This window comes from Rhododendron vialii, chromosome 10a (genome assembly GCF_030253575.1).
Source record: "Rhododendron vialii isolate Sample 1 chromosome 10a, ASM3025357v1".
Taxonomy (NCBI): Eukaryota; Viridiplantae; Streptophyta; class Magnoliopsida; order Ericales; family Ericaceae; genus Rhododendron; species Rhododendron vialii.
This window is the reverse complement of record NC_080566.1, coordinates 9,742,464-9,757,604: the sequence shown is the minus strand read 5'-3', so window position 1 is coordinate 9,757,604 and position 15,141 is coordinate 9,742,464. Positions and strand designations below refer to the sequence as shown.

The 15,141-nt window shown below is 42.1% G+C and overlaps 1 protein-coding gene across 2 annotated transcripts in view; it reads left to right on the top strand.

Moving 5' to 3' along the window:
* LOC131303297 (MADS-box transcription factor 23-like) overlaps window positions 1–15,141 on the top strand; it is a 32,028-nt gene that overhangs the window by 1,872 nt on the left and 15,015 nt on the right. The gene's annotated exons all lie outside the window — the stretch shown is intronic.

The window sequence follows — 15,141 nt, the reverse complement described above, 5'->3', positions numbered from 1 at the left end:
CCAGCCCTACAAAGACAAGGTAAATGAAAGGAAAATTACACCCAAATACTCCTAAATAATGAGTCGTCTAGCACTATCAAAATTTCTTTTAATATCTTTCACCGTATACACTTTGATATCAAATCTAGCTTTGATCCATAAAGCTGCTTGGTTAGCTCTATTACTTGGTTACGATCCGCAGTTTTTTTGTTAAAAATAACACCATTCCTTGCAATCCAAATAGACCATAATGTTGTATAAAAACAACATTCCCACATATGTTTCTCCAAATTTTTGAACCGAGATGAAAACCACCAAGAAGATAGATCCAACACATTTGAATGAGCCACCCAAGTTAGGTTCCACCAGAAAGACAAATCCAACAAATCATGCAATTCTTTTCAAGGAGTTCCATGAGATATACATTTTAGGGGATCATAAATGTACAAGTTTCATTAATCTCTCTTTGTATTCACCTTCGATTGCATAGAAGGAAACCATATCTGGGTATTTCAAGCTTTTCCAGTAATACTTGTAGAGGGTGGAGGCCAGGTTAACAATAACTTGTCCCCCTTGTACTATTATACAACACAGAAGTTCTAGCGCTTGGAAGTAGTGTTAAGTTACCAACTCTCCCAAAAATGTAAGTTACGCAAGTGGCCCAACAATGTATATCATGTTATATAACACCCTTCCTCACGTGCAAAACCATTTTGCACGTGAAGATGCAAATTTTCATAGAAAGAGAGAATTAAAATATGAATGGGATTAGAAACATAATGCAAACGAAGGGACAAATGCAGATATATATAGAGACTTGAACCCCAAGATCTCTATCAACTAGAACTCTGATACCATGTTAAGTTACTAACTCTCTTAAAAGCTTAAGCTGTTAGAAAACAGACCCAATAATGTATATCTAACAGTACCATGAAATTGATTGGCTTCAAGGATATGCTCTAGTGAAGAGATGAGAGAAACTCGGGAAAATAATTCCTCGAAATTAATTAAACACATGCATATTAAGAAGTGAACAAACAAGTAATATGTTATGTACAGTTCTCTTTCTTGATGAGAGCATCAATAAGACCTTTTGTCCTTGACCTGTCCGTATGTATATATATAACACTTGGTCTCGTATCTATTTTTTAATATCCGCATGTCTGGACTAGTTTGTGCACACCTCAATTAATATCGGGGTCCTGAAGTTAGCGATCAAACAAATTATCTAATGGCCCAAAAGCCAAAATTTGAAATGTTTGACCCCATAGAAGATAAGCACTTATTGATTAATTTTCGGATTCCCACATGGCCAAACCCCGTGGAGTTCAACCCATGAACTGGATCAACTATGTAGACTTGGTAACTTTCTGTCTGTGTTCTGGTTCTCCGTTCCTTTCTTTAATCGTAGAAGTGGGAAGCATTTAAGCCCAAGGACTGGCCTAGTTGTCAAGGCTTAGGATTTAGGGGATTGCTCTCTCCTAAGGTCACAATATCGAAACCTCTCATGCACTATAAATTATTTTGAGGCAAGTTCATAATGGAGTCCTCCGTAAGTGGGCAGTGGGATTGGTCTCATAAAATTAGTCGAGACATAGGCTGGCTCAGACACCTGAGTTGAAAAAGGAAAAAGAAGATGTGGGAGCGTTGCGACTTAGATGTTTGGCTTCCATGCATCTATACAAATGTAACTTAAACTAGGTTTTTCCAACATTGCCTAGTGAAGGTGGTAAGTGAAATCATTCTCTTACCCTTTCGTGTTAAAATAAAATAAACTTGAACTAGGTTTTCCACTATCCCCCAAAAAAAACCTATTGACAAATAAGCTGGCTTCGTGGACTTGTTGCATGAATGCAAACAAAGAATAACAAATCCTTCAATCATAGTCTATCCATCCCATAATTTTAGTCTACAGTTTGAGAATAAATTATATCACTGGCGGTGTAAATATTTATTTTCTTCAAATCAATCACATTGCTCCACGTTATCAAAACAGTGGTCCCAATTAATAGAATATTGCGACGTGATGCAATGTAATTGATTTGGGGGGAAAAAATGTTTATACCAGCGATGTAAATAATTTAATCTCCTACATTTTATTTTTGATTGTCCCAAAATACACGTCTACTTTTTCCGACAAAATTGATAAGATTATATTAACAATTGCCCAGCTACACTTTCATTACAAAAAATTTGGACAAATTCAAACTAATCATCTAACTATATAAGTGCAACCTCACATACATAACAGAGTTTCTAATAAAATCTTTTTCGAGTTTCTAAAAATCTAACTATTGTAAAATGAGAAAGCACAAGGCAGTCGATGTTTTTCACTCAGACGTAGCTTGATGCAAAAAACAGCACTCGCAATCTGCTGTAAATTCATACTTAGAATCTAACGGTCTCAAAAGAAACTTGAAAGCAAAGCATAATTTTACAAGGAAACAAAGTCTGAGGTTTAATTTAGAATGTAAAAGGGAAAACTGAATGATCCAAAGCCTATTTATAGAACTCCATGCACCACTTGGTTTAGCCTCCAATAATCACACCATTTTAATTTAAATCCAAGAATCACACCTTTTGGCTTCCACCCATTAACCTCAACATATTATGTTAGTTAATTACATGTATATAAAGAGGTGTCTTTTGGTAAAAGTGTAAAAAATAAACCCATTCATTATAAGAATCCTTTACATGCACCATTTTGTTTATTTTATGCAGAAAACATGCATGTAAATTCTACAAACATTTTATGTTATGTACAGCTTAATTCAAAATGGCTTACAAATAAAAATAAATAAATTCTGCATATCTTGAAATACAAGTCCAGTAAATCTTGTTATTGATGAAGTGAGAGTCTATGAACCAAAACACCAGAATCATGCAATCTCATATCTTATATACCTAGAGATGTTTATGTATGACCAAATATTAATTACATGCTATGACACATGTAACCAATCGATCTAGTCATAATGCAAAAAAACTCAATGGTGACAGGAATGTATACAAAAAAAAGTTGCATACGAAAACACTGCATAAGATAACTATGTTTACTTTACTTGAAGACTTATCGAGCCTAATTTATTTTATTTTATTGAGCTATATGATCTATTTACCCACAAATTTCAATAAATTTGTATTTACTCTGTTTTGCACAACTGATACAGTGCCGACACTAGCAAAAAAAAAAAATTATATGCAAAAAAAAATACAAAATCTTAGTACATTTTTTGAACTCGGGGGATTCGCTTGAACCCCTCAAACCCTAGTGAAGCCGCCCTTGAAAAAACGAAAAGCAAAAATTACATAAGCAAAGCCGATAAAAAAAAATTACATAAACGAAAACATACAATAATACCTAATTAAACTGCATATAATAAAAGAAAGATCACGTAAGTACTAACATGTTGGGTGTGGACATAGCCTATACTGTATGCAGATACTAAACCATAAGAATTCAATAACACAGAATTACTACAAAATCCTTATTTTATAGCAAAATTGATCTTCTTAAGAGAAGCATGACAAGGAACACTGTTTCATGCCGTGAGCTTAAATCTCGGCCGTCTGCGAACGAGAACGTCAAGATGTTCTTTTTTCGCTGCTTCCAACGTCCGCATTTGACATAAAGGAAGTCGGAGCAGACACATTCTCCCTTGCTCCTTCAAAACCTGGTGGAGGTGACATCAATCCACGATTTTCATACAAATTGGAGTGTGGCACAGAATCGTACGTGAAACATTGTGCCATGCGGGAGATGACATCTTGCCAACTTCCCATAGCCGCAATCGATTCATCCGAAGCCTCCATATTTTGCAATGGATAAATCTCACTTGTGAGTTGTGACATGAGAATTAGCCTTAGTGGTTAAGCACTCTTCACTTTCGTGAGATCATTCTTCCACCAACGCTCCAAACGAATTTGCAATGTCTCCGATTGATTCTTCTGCGACGATTGGGCCTTCTTCATCATGAGAAATATCTAGACAAATCGGTTGATTAACATGCAAAAGACTATGCCTAGCGAAAACCGCTTTCCATTCTTGAAACCAAAGAATGGCATCAGGACTTGGTTCCGATGAATAATCTCTCAAAATGACGACACCGTATCTAAGGTTATTTATAGTATGCATGCACACATTACATTTTTCACCTTATTCTCCTAGCTTGTTGGAGGAATTGTTATTTATCGCCCAAGAAAATTTTCATTTATCATAAAGATAGAATAATGAAATCATAAATATAGGAAAAGAAATGCATGAGAGAGCTTCAAAGAGTTGACATGGACTCTACCAATGTTGACACTCGCAAAAACTCAACCTATACCCTTCAACAAAAACTTAGCCTAGCCTGTTGGAGTTGCTCTTTAAGTAGTTTTTTTTTTTTTTTTTTTGACATGGGTTTGAAGTAATTTGCCAAAACAGTTTGAACTAGAATCTAGAGCAAGGACCTGATAAAGAAAGCAATAAAAAATTTCATTTTGGATGAATAAAAGTATCGGACCCCCCTATCAAATCAGTTCATTGTTGAGAATTTAGCAATGTACTATAGAAAGATCTTTTATCCATACCATATCCAAAATAGGATTCGTGATCAAATCAAGAATTCTTTTTTTTAACGGCAAAAAAGGATATTATATTAATAAAGAAATCAAGATTCAAGAATTGACAAGAAATCAATCCAAACAACGCCCAACTCCACTCTCAAAAGGATCCAACGAAACCAAAACAACAGCAAAACACCCCACACACCCAAAAACCAAGACACTCCCACCTCCCACATAGAACACGACACCCCACCCACCAAAAAATCAAGACACTTTGCAACCCCAATTTCAGCAAACAAGACTCAAAAAGCGACCTGCAATGAAATAGAAAGCTAGGCTTGCCCTGTCACTTTGTCAGCTATGTCCAAGTCTTCACCTACCATACCTGCAAATTTGCTTATGACTTCATCCTCCTCACCATCATATCCCAACCCCATGATCTTGTTGCAGGTCCAAATTGCTTGTGCTTCGTCCAGAATTATTTTGTTTCTGTTAGTAACTCCGTCTGAAGAGATAGATGCAGAGAGTGCTAGCGCTGCAACGGCAGACCTATAAACTGCACACTTTGGTTTGTTATTCCGACTCTTGTTGTTGAGAGAGTTGACCCTTGAAAATCCCAGAATCTCATCAATTGTCTTCCTTTTCTTATTCCCTTTTACCCCATTTATGACAGTTTTGATTGGGGCAGAAAGAGGTCCATTTTCAGTTCGGTATGCTTCAATATGATGTTCAGGAATATTATCGTCCTCATCATTTTCCCCTTTTAAATTTTCAGCAATTACTGGATTTTCCTTAACTGAATCCTCCACCCAACTGTCTTGATTATCAACCAAATTACTTAGGCTTGCTTTTGGAGTCTGAATGCACGTATGCTTGCGACCTTAATGTGTGTTGTAATAAGAATACCCCAAGCGTAGGGCTAGGTCGGTTGAAAGCATAATATCCGGAAGTCCGGGGTCGAATCCACAGGGAGCGCATCCATAACTAGTTTCAGAGATTAGCTTGTAGAGAGTTTTAGCGTTAGGACCGCCAACCGATCTTTGGCGTTTAGACGGCCAACTTGAAAGATTTGGTTAACTGGCTACTTAACCTAACTATGGCTTTTTGACTGGAGATTAAACTAAAGGCTCGGTTTAGGGATGACTAACACCCGTAACGCAAGGATAAGCTCGATTCTTCTCTTTTTAACGAAAGCGTTAAACATGTCTGGGGTCCTTTTTGATCATTTAGACAAACACAAGGAGGGACATAGCTCTAGGTATCAAATGTGGCAAGAAGATTAACCCTTGCCTACATTTGATCCAAGAGAGTAACACCTCAAAGTTTTGATTCATAAAATAGGTCCTTGCCATGTTTAAGCTGGAAAACATGAGTTCTTGAGAGGAGAACGAGCCACACCCCTGGTTACGGGATGTTAATCATCCTATAACCTAGCCTTGCTACACTACTCACACATAATGAAAGGAGAAGTGATATGGATTAGGGTTCGGATGAGAGAACATGAAATCGTGCTGAAAACAGAAAGAAAAACTAGATTAATAAGGATCCCGAAGGAACTTACAACATTAATGAAAGCAATCACCCTCCAAATCTCCAAATCAATGCTCCATTAATGAGGGAGAAAAGAGTTGGTGAGAAGAGGCGGTAGAGAGAGAAAGAGCTCATGTCCAATAACATAACATCCCCCTAAAAAACGTGCAAGAGGGTATTTATAGCACACCTTTAAAGTTACAAAAGAAAAACAAAAAGAAAATAAGAATCTGCAGAAACTGGGGATTCCTACCGGTAGGCATTGATCTACTATCGGTAGAACGGCTTCGAGCAAAAGGGGGACACTGAACAATCTGGCTTCCTACCGGTAGGCATTGATCTCCTACCGGTAGAACTTGAATGATGCAAATTTGTGACCTCTCTGATCAGGCGTTGGACCGGTAGAGCAGGCCCTCCTATCGGTAGGAATGGGATTATACCGGTAGGCATTGATCTCCTACCGGTAGAACTTCCTTTTCTACGAAACTTTTTCAGCTTCTTCTGGGCTTCTCCAAACTCTCCGGGGCTTCGACACAGCTCCTCCGGACTCCGCTATCGATGCATTTATACCTCCCGGGTCCCCGATTCACAATGGAAAAAGTTCACGGCGTACAATCCGCCTTATTAACGAAAAGAACCTGTAAACACCAAAAACGCACCTTTCGCGCAATATCATTCAAAAACATAGAGTTATGTGCGCGCGCGTACCAAAAATGAGCGAGATAAGCCCGAGTATAACCACAATTGTGGGCTTATCACACCCCTCTACTTGGACTTTGCTAGTCCCTAGCAAAAGATGTACACTACGAAAGCAACTACCAAATCTCCCCAACATAACAATGTACGAAACATATGCTTCAACTTCAAAGTAGCAAGAATCAAACTAATTTTTGTTTTTCAAAAGGGTGCAACAATCATCTCACAACCAGGCCATGAACTATATTAAACAAATCTCATTCAAGTGAACCACGTGAGGGGGAAAGCACGACCAAGTTTCGATTCCAGCACTCACAAAGGTAACACTCAACAACTCTTAAGCTTGAACGAAGCAACCGCTATGCAAAACATATCCCATGATCAGATACCAAAGGCTAATGCGATAACGGGAACAAAAGAGTTACGCATGCAAACAAATAACCGCTCGACAGAGAATTATAGTTAAAAAAAAAAACCAAAAAAACCAAAAAAACAAAGATTATTGAAATTCAAAACAAGACATAACTAGAGTAATAAAAGATTCCGACAATGCATTGCAAAAAGCACACCAGTGCACCTGAAATCAACTAAGGGCTTTTTGGCTTATAACGAATTACGGGAAATGAAAAACAGATTAAACAAAGTGATTCCTGGCTTATGCTAGCTTGGTAAATTACCCACGACAGGAACCACAGCCTAGGCTACCCAAACCACCAAACACCTAACCAAACAAAAATAAAGAACGGAAAGTAAATGACTGACTCAATAAACGAGGACTTGACTCAATCACCAACTCGACAAAAGCTAATTCTAACACCCGCATTCTCCAACACATCCATAAACTACCACCATCACTGAGCTCCCGGGCCAAAGGTGCACTCAAAAACCATCGGGTCATATTGCTACTCCAACTCACGGATCTCATCCTTATTAAGCTCATCCTCCGGGTACTCCGGGCTACGATGCTCCCCAATAGCGCGATCCGTTGCTAACTCCGCTGGGGGCTCGTACCTCCTCCCCGACTGTTCAGCCATCTGCTCATAGTAAAATTTGCCTTGTGATCCGCCCTCCTTTGGTCCTCCTGAATTTCAGCCGCACAGCACAATAGCTTAGACAGGAGCTTCTTTAAATTTGATCCTTTTCTTCTGAGGAACGGAACCTGAGGGGGCTTGGGAAGGGCCGGCTTGAGGAACTGCTTGGCCTTGGGCCTAGGCATGGGCTTGGGCGAGGGCGAGGGCACGGGCTTCCCGAGCCCTTGTCACATTCGTCTTGCTTTTATGCTCCGAAGTAGCGTTGATAATGCCCGGTGAGCTAGGGTCAAGCTTTTGGTTGTCTAGGCGGAGACCGTTGGTTAGGCAAAACTGGGTGATCATTGCAGGAAATGGAAAATTCAACCCCTTCTTGTATGAATGCTTGAATTGCACCAATTGATCAAAAATCCATTTAGCATAGTCCATGGTTTCAACCGGATTCATAAACACATACATCAATTCAAGTTCCAAATCTCCCAGTGTCTTCTCCGTCCCACGGGGATAAAGGTTGTAATGCAGGACCTTGTTCATGGTCCTATACTCATCTTTCAAATCACCTCCTGCTTCCCCCAAAACACCCCCCTCAAATTCTTCGGCGTAAACTACATTCATATCAATATCCTCCTCATCAGGTCGAGGATACGTGATGGTCTCAGCCTCCGGTCGTTTATAACCCAGGTATTCAGCAATGGTATCCGGGGTTATTATCATGTCAATACCGCCAACTGTGGTCTCAATTTCTGAATTCTCAATATCATATTTCATACGTGAAAAGAAATCAACAACCCAGTTCTTAACATAGCCCCTAACCTCCTTAAAGAAATGCTGCATACCTTTTTCCCGGATGACGCTGATGTACCCATTCTTCGCCAAGCTATGCTCGCAAACTTGCCGCTCGCATGTAACTTTCCGCCCCTTAAGGGTGGCCACCCACTCGATGTGTTTCTTCCTCTCTCCCTCCTCTTTTCTTTTCTTCCTGCGCTCCTCCCCTTGGTCTCTTGATGGCCCACTGTCCCTCTTCCGCTTACCCAGATCAACTCTCTTCCCGGTTCTATCCCGCGAATACATCACATTCGACATGGCAAAAGGCAGAAATTTTTGAATCTAGGGCTAGGGGGTTTGAGATATTGGGGTTTACAGGACAAATGGGGGAATGATTATGAAGGATTAGGGATGAGAGAAGATGAGAAAATGGAAATTGGGGTGTTAACTTGGTGGGTTTCTTGGGAAAATTTCGAGTGGAGAGCGAGAGAGTTACCTGGGTGTGCACAGTGGAGAGATGTGGATCCACGAGTTTGAAATTGGGGAAATGGTTTGGGATTAATGAAGATTGGTGAAGTTTTGGTGGGATTTGGGAGGGTTAGAGGTGGATTTCCATGGGTTTTGAAGAGGAGGAGAGGAGATTGGTAACCGTCGGTTTGGAAGAGGAGGGAGAGGAGGAGTTGGGTTTAAAACAAAAATGAACCGACGGGGCCTTTTAAATTTTTTCTGGAAGTCAGCCGACCTACCGATAGGCATTGATCCCCTACCGGTAGAACTCCTGTTGAATCGTTTATGAACTGCCATTTCTACCGGTAGAAACTGATCCCCTACCGGTAGAACTCCTGTTGAACCGTTTGATGGCCTTTCTGCTTGCTGTTTGTACCGGTAGGCTCGACCTCCCTACCTGTAGAACTTCTGGAAATCTGAAAGTTGCAGATTGACTCCCCAAAGCAATTCTCCACCTCCAATTATTCCCAGCCACACCCAAAATCAAAAAGTGCAACCCCGAACGCCCTTCCAACAACCGGTTTCCTAAGCTTTTCAAAAGAATTGGACTCGGACACAGCTCAAATATGGATCAAAAGTGACAATATGTGGTTTATTCACAAAAACAATGCCTTGAATCATCTTTCAAACACACCTTAGCCTCCTTTGCAATGCACAACCGGAATAAAAAATACCAAAGTATGTACAAGAGAAGATGGAATCCTACTCTAAGGGTACGAAAATCAAAAGAAACATGGGATACAACAAAAATGAATCTCCACTCTACATGCTCAACCGACTCAAATGCACTTAAAGATTTGTTCCACACGGTTCATGGCATGTTAACGAGATGAGTTGCACAAATTTCAAGAGATGCATTCACATCGATGTCCTTACTACATACGAAACCAAAACGAGCATATGCTAAGTAACTTAGAACAAGGGGAGATTCTGCAAAAAAATTTACAATATTTAAAATTCTATGCAAAATCGAAAACGCAAACCATAAATAATCAATCCCCCCCAACTTGAAATATGCAGCGCCCTCGATGCAAAGAGACGGAAAATACAGGAAGGGAGAACAAAAATGTACCGACGGGGTGGAATGTCAACCACCTGATACCTCGACCAAGTTGGAGGATTTTTTGTCAATGCCACCGTTCGTCATCGGAACCGCTTCCAAGGCCCACTCTTTCGGCCCCGCCATCAGAACCATAGCTAGTCGCACAGAGCCATCGCCGGAGCTTTCTTGGGCTAACAACCGCGACACAGAGTCGCACTCATGCTTAGGGCTCCTGAATGCCTCACTCACCCTGGCTTTTAGACCCAAACTACCAAGGCTAGTGCGGTAGCATGTTACCCTGCAAAAGACTGAAGAACCAACTACCTACTAGGAGACAAATGACATTAGTACCTCCGGCTCATGGTAGCCCGGCACAAAAATTATTATGCACAAGTATGTAAACCACCGAATCGTCACGTGATTAAATGGGTACTACTTTTCTGCCCATGGTTCGCATAAGGTGTCGCAAAGCAAAATAGACAACACCCTAAGCGAAACACAGGTGGCTATACCGGACCACAAAAGATTTGCCCTTACTTACCGGAGCTGGGAACACGAGCCTTGTTTGAATAGCGGCATGCGAAGCTATAAACCCAAGTCAATGATGGGTACCTCCGAAAAGGTCGGGCCTTCCAAACAATTAAGTCCAGAAGTACGCAAAAGCTCCCCGTGAAAACATTTTTTTGAAAAGTCAAACCAATGGATCATCCACATAAACCGGAGCGATCAAATCCTCCGTTATTTCATTACTTGCAAAATTTTCCAAAAACGGCTTAAGTCTCTGGCCGTTAAGCTTGAAAGCATTTCCATTTGAAGGGTTCACAACTTCAATTGCCCCATGGCGGAAAATGGTTTGTACAACATAAGGACCAACCCAACGGGACCGCAACTTGCCTGGAAAAAGATGAAGTTTTGAATTGTAAAGAAAAACTTTCTGACCGACTTCAAAAATTTTCCGTTGGATGTTCTTATCATGGAAATCCTTCACCTTAGATTTGTAAATGTCCGTATTATCGTATGCATCCCTCCGGATTTCTTCTAGTTCATTAAGTTGGAGTTTGCGCTGGCGCGCAATCGAAAAAAGCTTTGATGGCCCAATAGGCCTTATACTCCGACTCCACCGGAAGGTGGCATGCCTTACCGTATACAAGCCGATAAGGCGAAGCGCCTAAAACGGTCTTATACGTGGTACGATATGCCCATAAGGCATCGGTCAGACGGAGTGACCAATCCTTGCGATTTGGATTAACGGTTTTTTCTAGAATGCGTTTTACCTCACGGTTTGCAAGCTCGGCTTGGCCATTGGTCTGAGGGTGGTATGCGGTGGACACCTTGTGCGTGATCCCATATTTCTTCATGAGCGCTTCGAAAGGCCGATTACAGAAATGAGAGCCTTGATCATTTATATTGGCCTTTGGTGTGCCAAACCGGGACAAAATGTTCTCCTTGAGAAATTCCAGCACCACCTTGTGATCGCTGGTCTTGGTCGGGATGGCCTCCACCCATTTGGAAACATAGTCCACCGCGAGGAGAATGTAGAGAAAACCATACGACATGGGGAATGGCCCCATGAAATCAATCCCCCAGCAATCAAACACTTCAACGACAAGGATATTGGTGAGGGGCATCATATTCCTCTGAGTCACTGCACCCAACTTCTGACAAGCTTCACAAGTTTGACAAAAGGAATACGCATCCTTGTGAAGTGTGGGCCAGTAAAAACCACATTGGAGGACCTTGGCAATGGTCTTGGTATGGGAAAAATGGCCACTGCACTCCTTGGAATGGCAAAACTGCAAGATCCCTTGTTGATCCTCCTCCGGAACACAACGCCGGATAATGAGGTCCGGGCAAAATTTAAAAAGATAAGGGTCATCAAAGCCGAATCTTTTCACCTCTATGAGAAAACGCTTCCTATCTTGTGCATTCCATTGGCTAGGAAGTTGCCCAGTTACAAGGTAGTTGACAATATCGGCGTACCAAAGGGTAGAAGAAATAGCAAAAAGTTGCTCATCGGGAAAGGTGTCGACAATTGGGAGATTGGCCTTACGGTCCTCAAACTCAAGCCGAGACAAATGGTCGGCTACCACATTCTCTACTCCTTTCTTATCTTTGATAGTGAGATTAAATTCCTGGAGCAATAAGAGCCAATGGATTAATCGAGCCTTTGCGTCCTGCTTTGCAAAAAGGTACTTGAGGGCTGCATGATCAGTGAAAACTGTGATAGGAGTTCCCACCAAGTATGATCGAAATTTATCCAAAGCAAAGACGACTGTGAGCAACTCCTTTTCCGTCGTTGAGTAGTTCATTTGCGCGTCATTCAGCGTTTTGCTCGCATAGGAAATGACATAAGGATGCTTATCCTTCCTCTGGCCAAGAACGGCTCCCACAGCATAATCACTTGCATCGCACATCAATTCAAACGGGAGTTCCCAATCCGGAGTTTGCACGATTGGAGGAGAAGTAAGACTCGATTTCTGTTTCTGAAAAGCCTCATTGCAAGCGCTGGTCCATTCAAAAGGAGCATCTTTAGAGAGAATATGACACAAGGGACGCGATATGGCGGAGAAATCCTTAATGAACCGCCGGTAGAACCCTGCATGGCCTAGGAAGGAGCGGATGTCCTTTACGCACTTGGGCGTTGGAAGATTGGCAATCAAGTCGATTTTGGCTTTGCCCTGTGTAACCATGAAATGGCATTTCTCCCAATTTAGCACAAGATTTTTCTCCTCGCATCTCTCCAACACTTTGTCCAAATTCAGTAAACAATTCTCAAAAGAGTCTCGAAGACCGAGAAATCATCCATGAAGACTTCGACAATGCGCTCCACCATATCATTGAATATACCCAACATACATCGGGCGAAAGTGCCCGGAGCATTGCACAACCCAAATGGCATTCGCCTATATGCAAACGTCCCATAGGGGCAAGTGAAAGTGGTCTTTTCCTGATCATCCAGAGAGACCGCGACTTGGTTGTACCCCGAATAGCCATCGAGAAAGCAATAGAAAGCATGACCGGCAACACGCTCGAGGATTTGATCAATAAACAGGGGAGGGAAATGATCCTTGCGAGTGCATGAGTTGAGCTTCCTGTAGTCAATGCAAACTCGCCAACCGGTGGAGACCCGAGTGGGCACTAGTTCATTATCGGCATTGGCTACCACCGTGACTCCAGATTTCTTCGGAACAACTTGTATCGGGCTAACCCATTTGCTATCAGCGATAGGGTATATAATGCCAACGTCTAACAACTTCAAGACTTCTGCTTTGACCACCTCTTTCATAATGGGATTTAAACGGCGTTGGGGTTGACGGGAAGGTTTGATGTCATCCTCGAGATAAATATGGTGAGTACATAAGGAGGGATCAATTCCTTGAATATCAGCAATAGACCACCCAATAGCTACGCGACGCCGCTTCAATACCTCCAAGAGTCGCGATTCTTAATGCTCATTCAATGAAGAAGAAATCACCACGGGAAAAGTGGCATCGGGCCCAAGGAAAGCATACTTGAGAGTATCGGGCAAAACCTTTAACTCAAGCTTTGGAAATTGCACACTTGAAGGGAGACTCTTGCTTGCTAACGGCGGTAGCGCTTCAAATTTTGGGGACCAAACAGCCGTCTCACACACATCTTCCATGTCGAGCAAAGAATACAAGTACTCCACCGCCGGTGAATCTAGAAATGCATCCTCTTCAGCGGTAAGGCAAACTTCCGACGGATCCTTGTATAAGAAAGTATCGACGTGCTCTTGGACCAAAGAATCTATAAGATTGACTTCATGAACACACTCGTCATCCCCCATTTGGCTGCCGATATTAAACACATTCACCTCCATCCTCATGTTGCCGAAAGTGAGGTTTAGCAAACCGCTTCGGCAATGGATAACAGCGTTGGAAGTGGCCAGGAATGGACGCCCAAGAATGACCGGAGTCGACGTTGACACTTGCGAGGAGGGTACAGGGCATGTATTCAACACAATAAAATCCACCGGGTAGATAAAGTTATCCACTTGCACGAGTACATCCTCCACCATCCCGCGTGGGACACGAATGCTTCTGTCGGCCAATTGAAGGGTAACGGATGTTGGCCTCATCTCCCCCAATCCAAGTTGCTCATAAACGGCATACGGGAGCAGGTTCACACTAGCCCCCAAATCAAGGAGAGCTTTCTCGATCTTTATGCCTCCGATTGTGATGGAAATAGTGGGACACCCCGGATCTTTATACTTAGGAACCACGTTGGTTTGAATAATAGAACTCACTTGCTCTGTCAACAAAACCCTTTTGTGAACATTTAACTTACGCTTCTGAGTGCATAAGTCCTTGAGAAATTTGGCATAGGTAGGGATTTGCTTGACTGCATCCACCAACGGAATGTTGATCCTCACTTGCTTGAAAAGCTCATAGATCTCAGAGTTGTTGTTGGCATGGGCCGGAGCTTTCAAACGTTGAGGAAACGGGGCCGAAATTGGAGGAATAGGAGCCTTGGGTTCTTCTTCCTGAGATTTTGCCGATTGCTCACCAACGGGAGAAGGCTCCGAGGTTGGTGAGTCAATAAGAACATCCGGCGCTTGTACAACAATTGGCGTAACCCGTGGCTTGCTAGGCGTGGGGACAACGGCCGTATCAATTTCCTTGCCACTCCGTAGTGTTATAATTGACTTGGCTTGCTCGGGAGAAGGCACCGAAGAGCTCCCCAGAAAATGAGTTCCGTTGGGATTTGCTTGGGGTTGAGTCGGAAGCTTCCCATTTTCTTGTTGGAGAATTCCCACCGTATTAGTCAACTTCACCATTTGATTCTTGATTTCCCCGAGTGTTTGAGTGGTTTGCTCGTTGAGGGATGTTTGGCTTTGCATGAAAGTTGACATAATCTCCTCCAGAGACCGTTTCTTAGGTTGGAATTGATTTGGCCCTTGCGGAGGTCCCGGAGGTGCAAACCCTGGTGGTTGTTGATGTTGAGAAAACCTCGGCGCTCCTTGAGATTGAGAAAGCCGGAAAGTTTGATGTTGTTGAGGCGGTGGGACTTGTGGCGGTCCGGGAG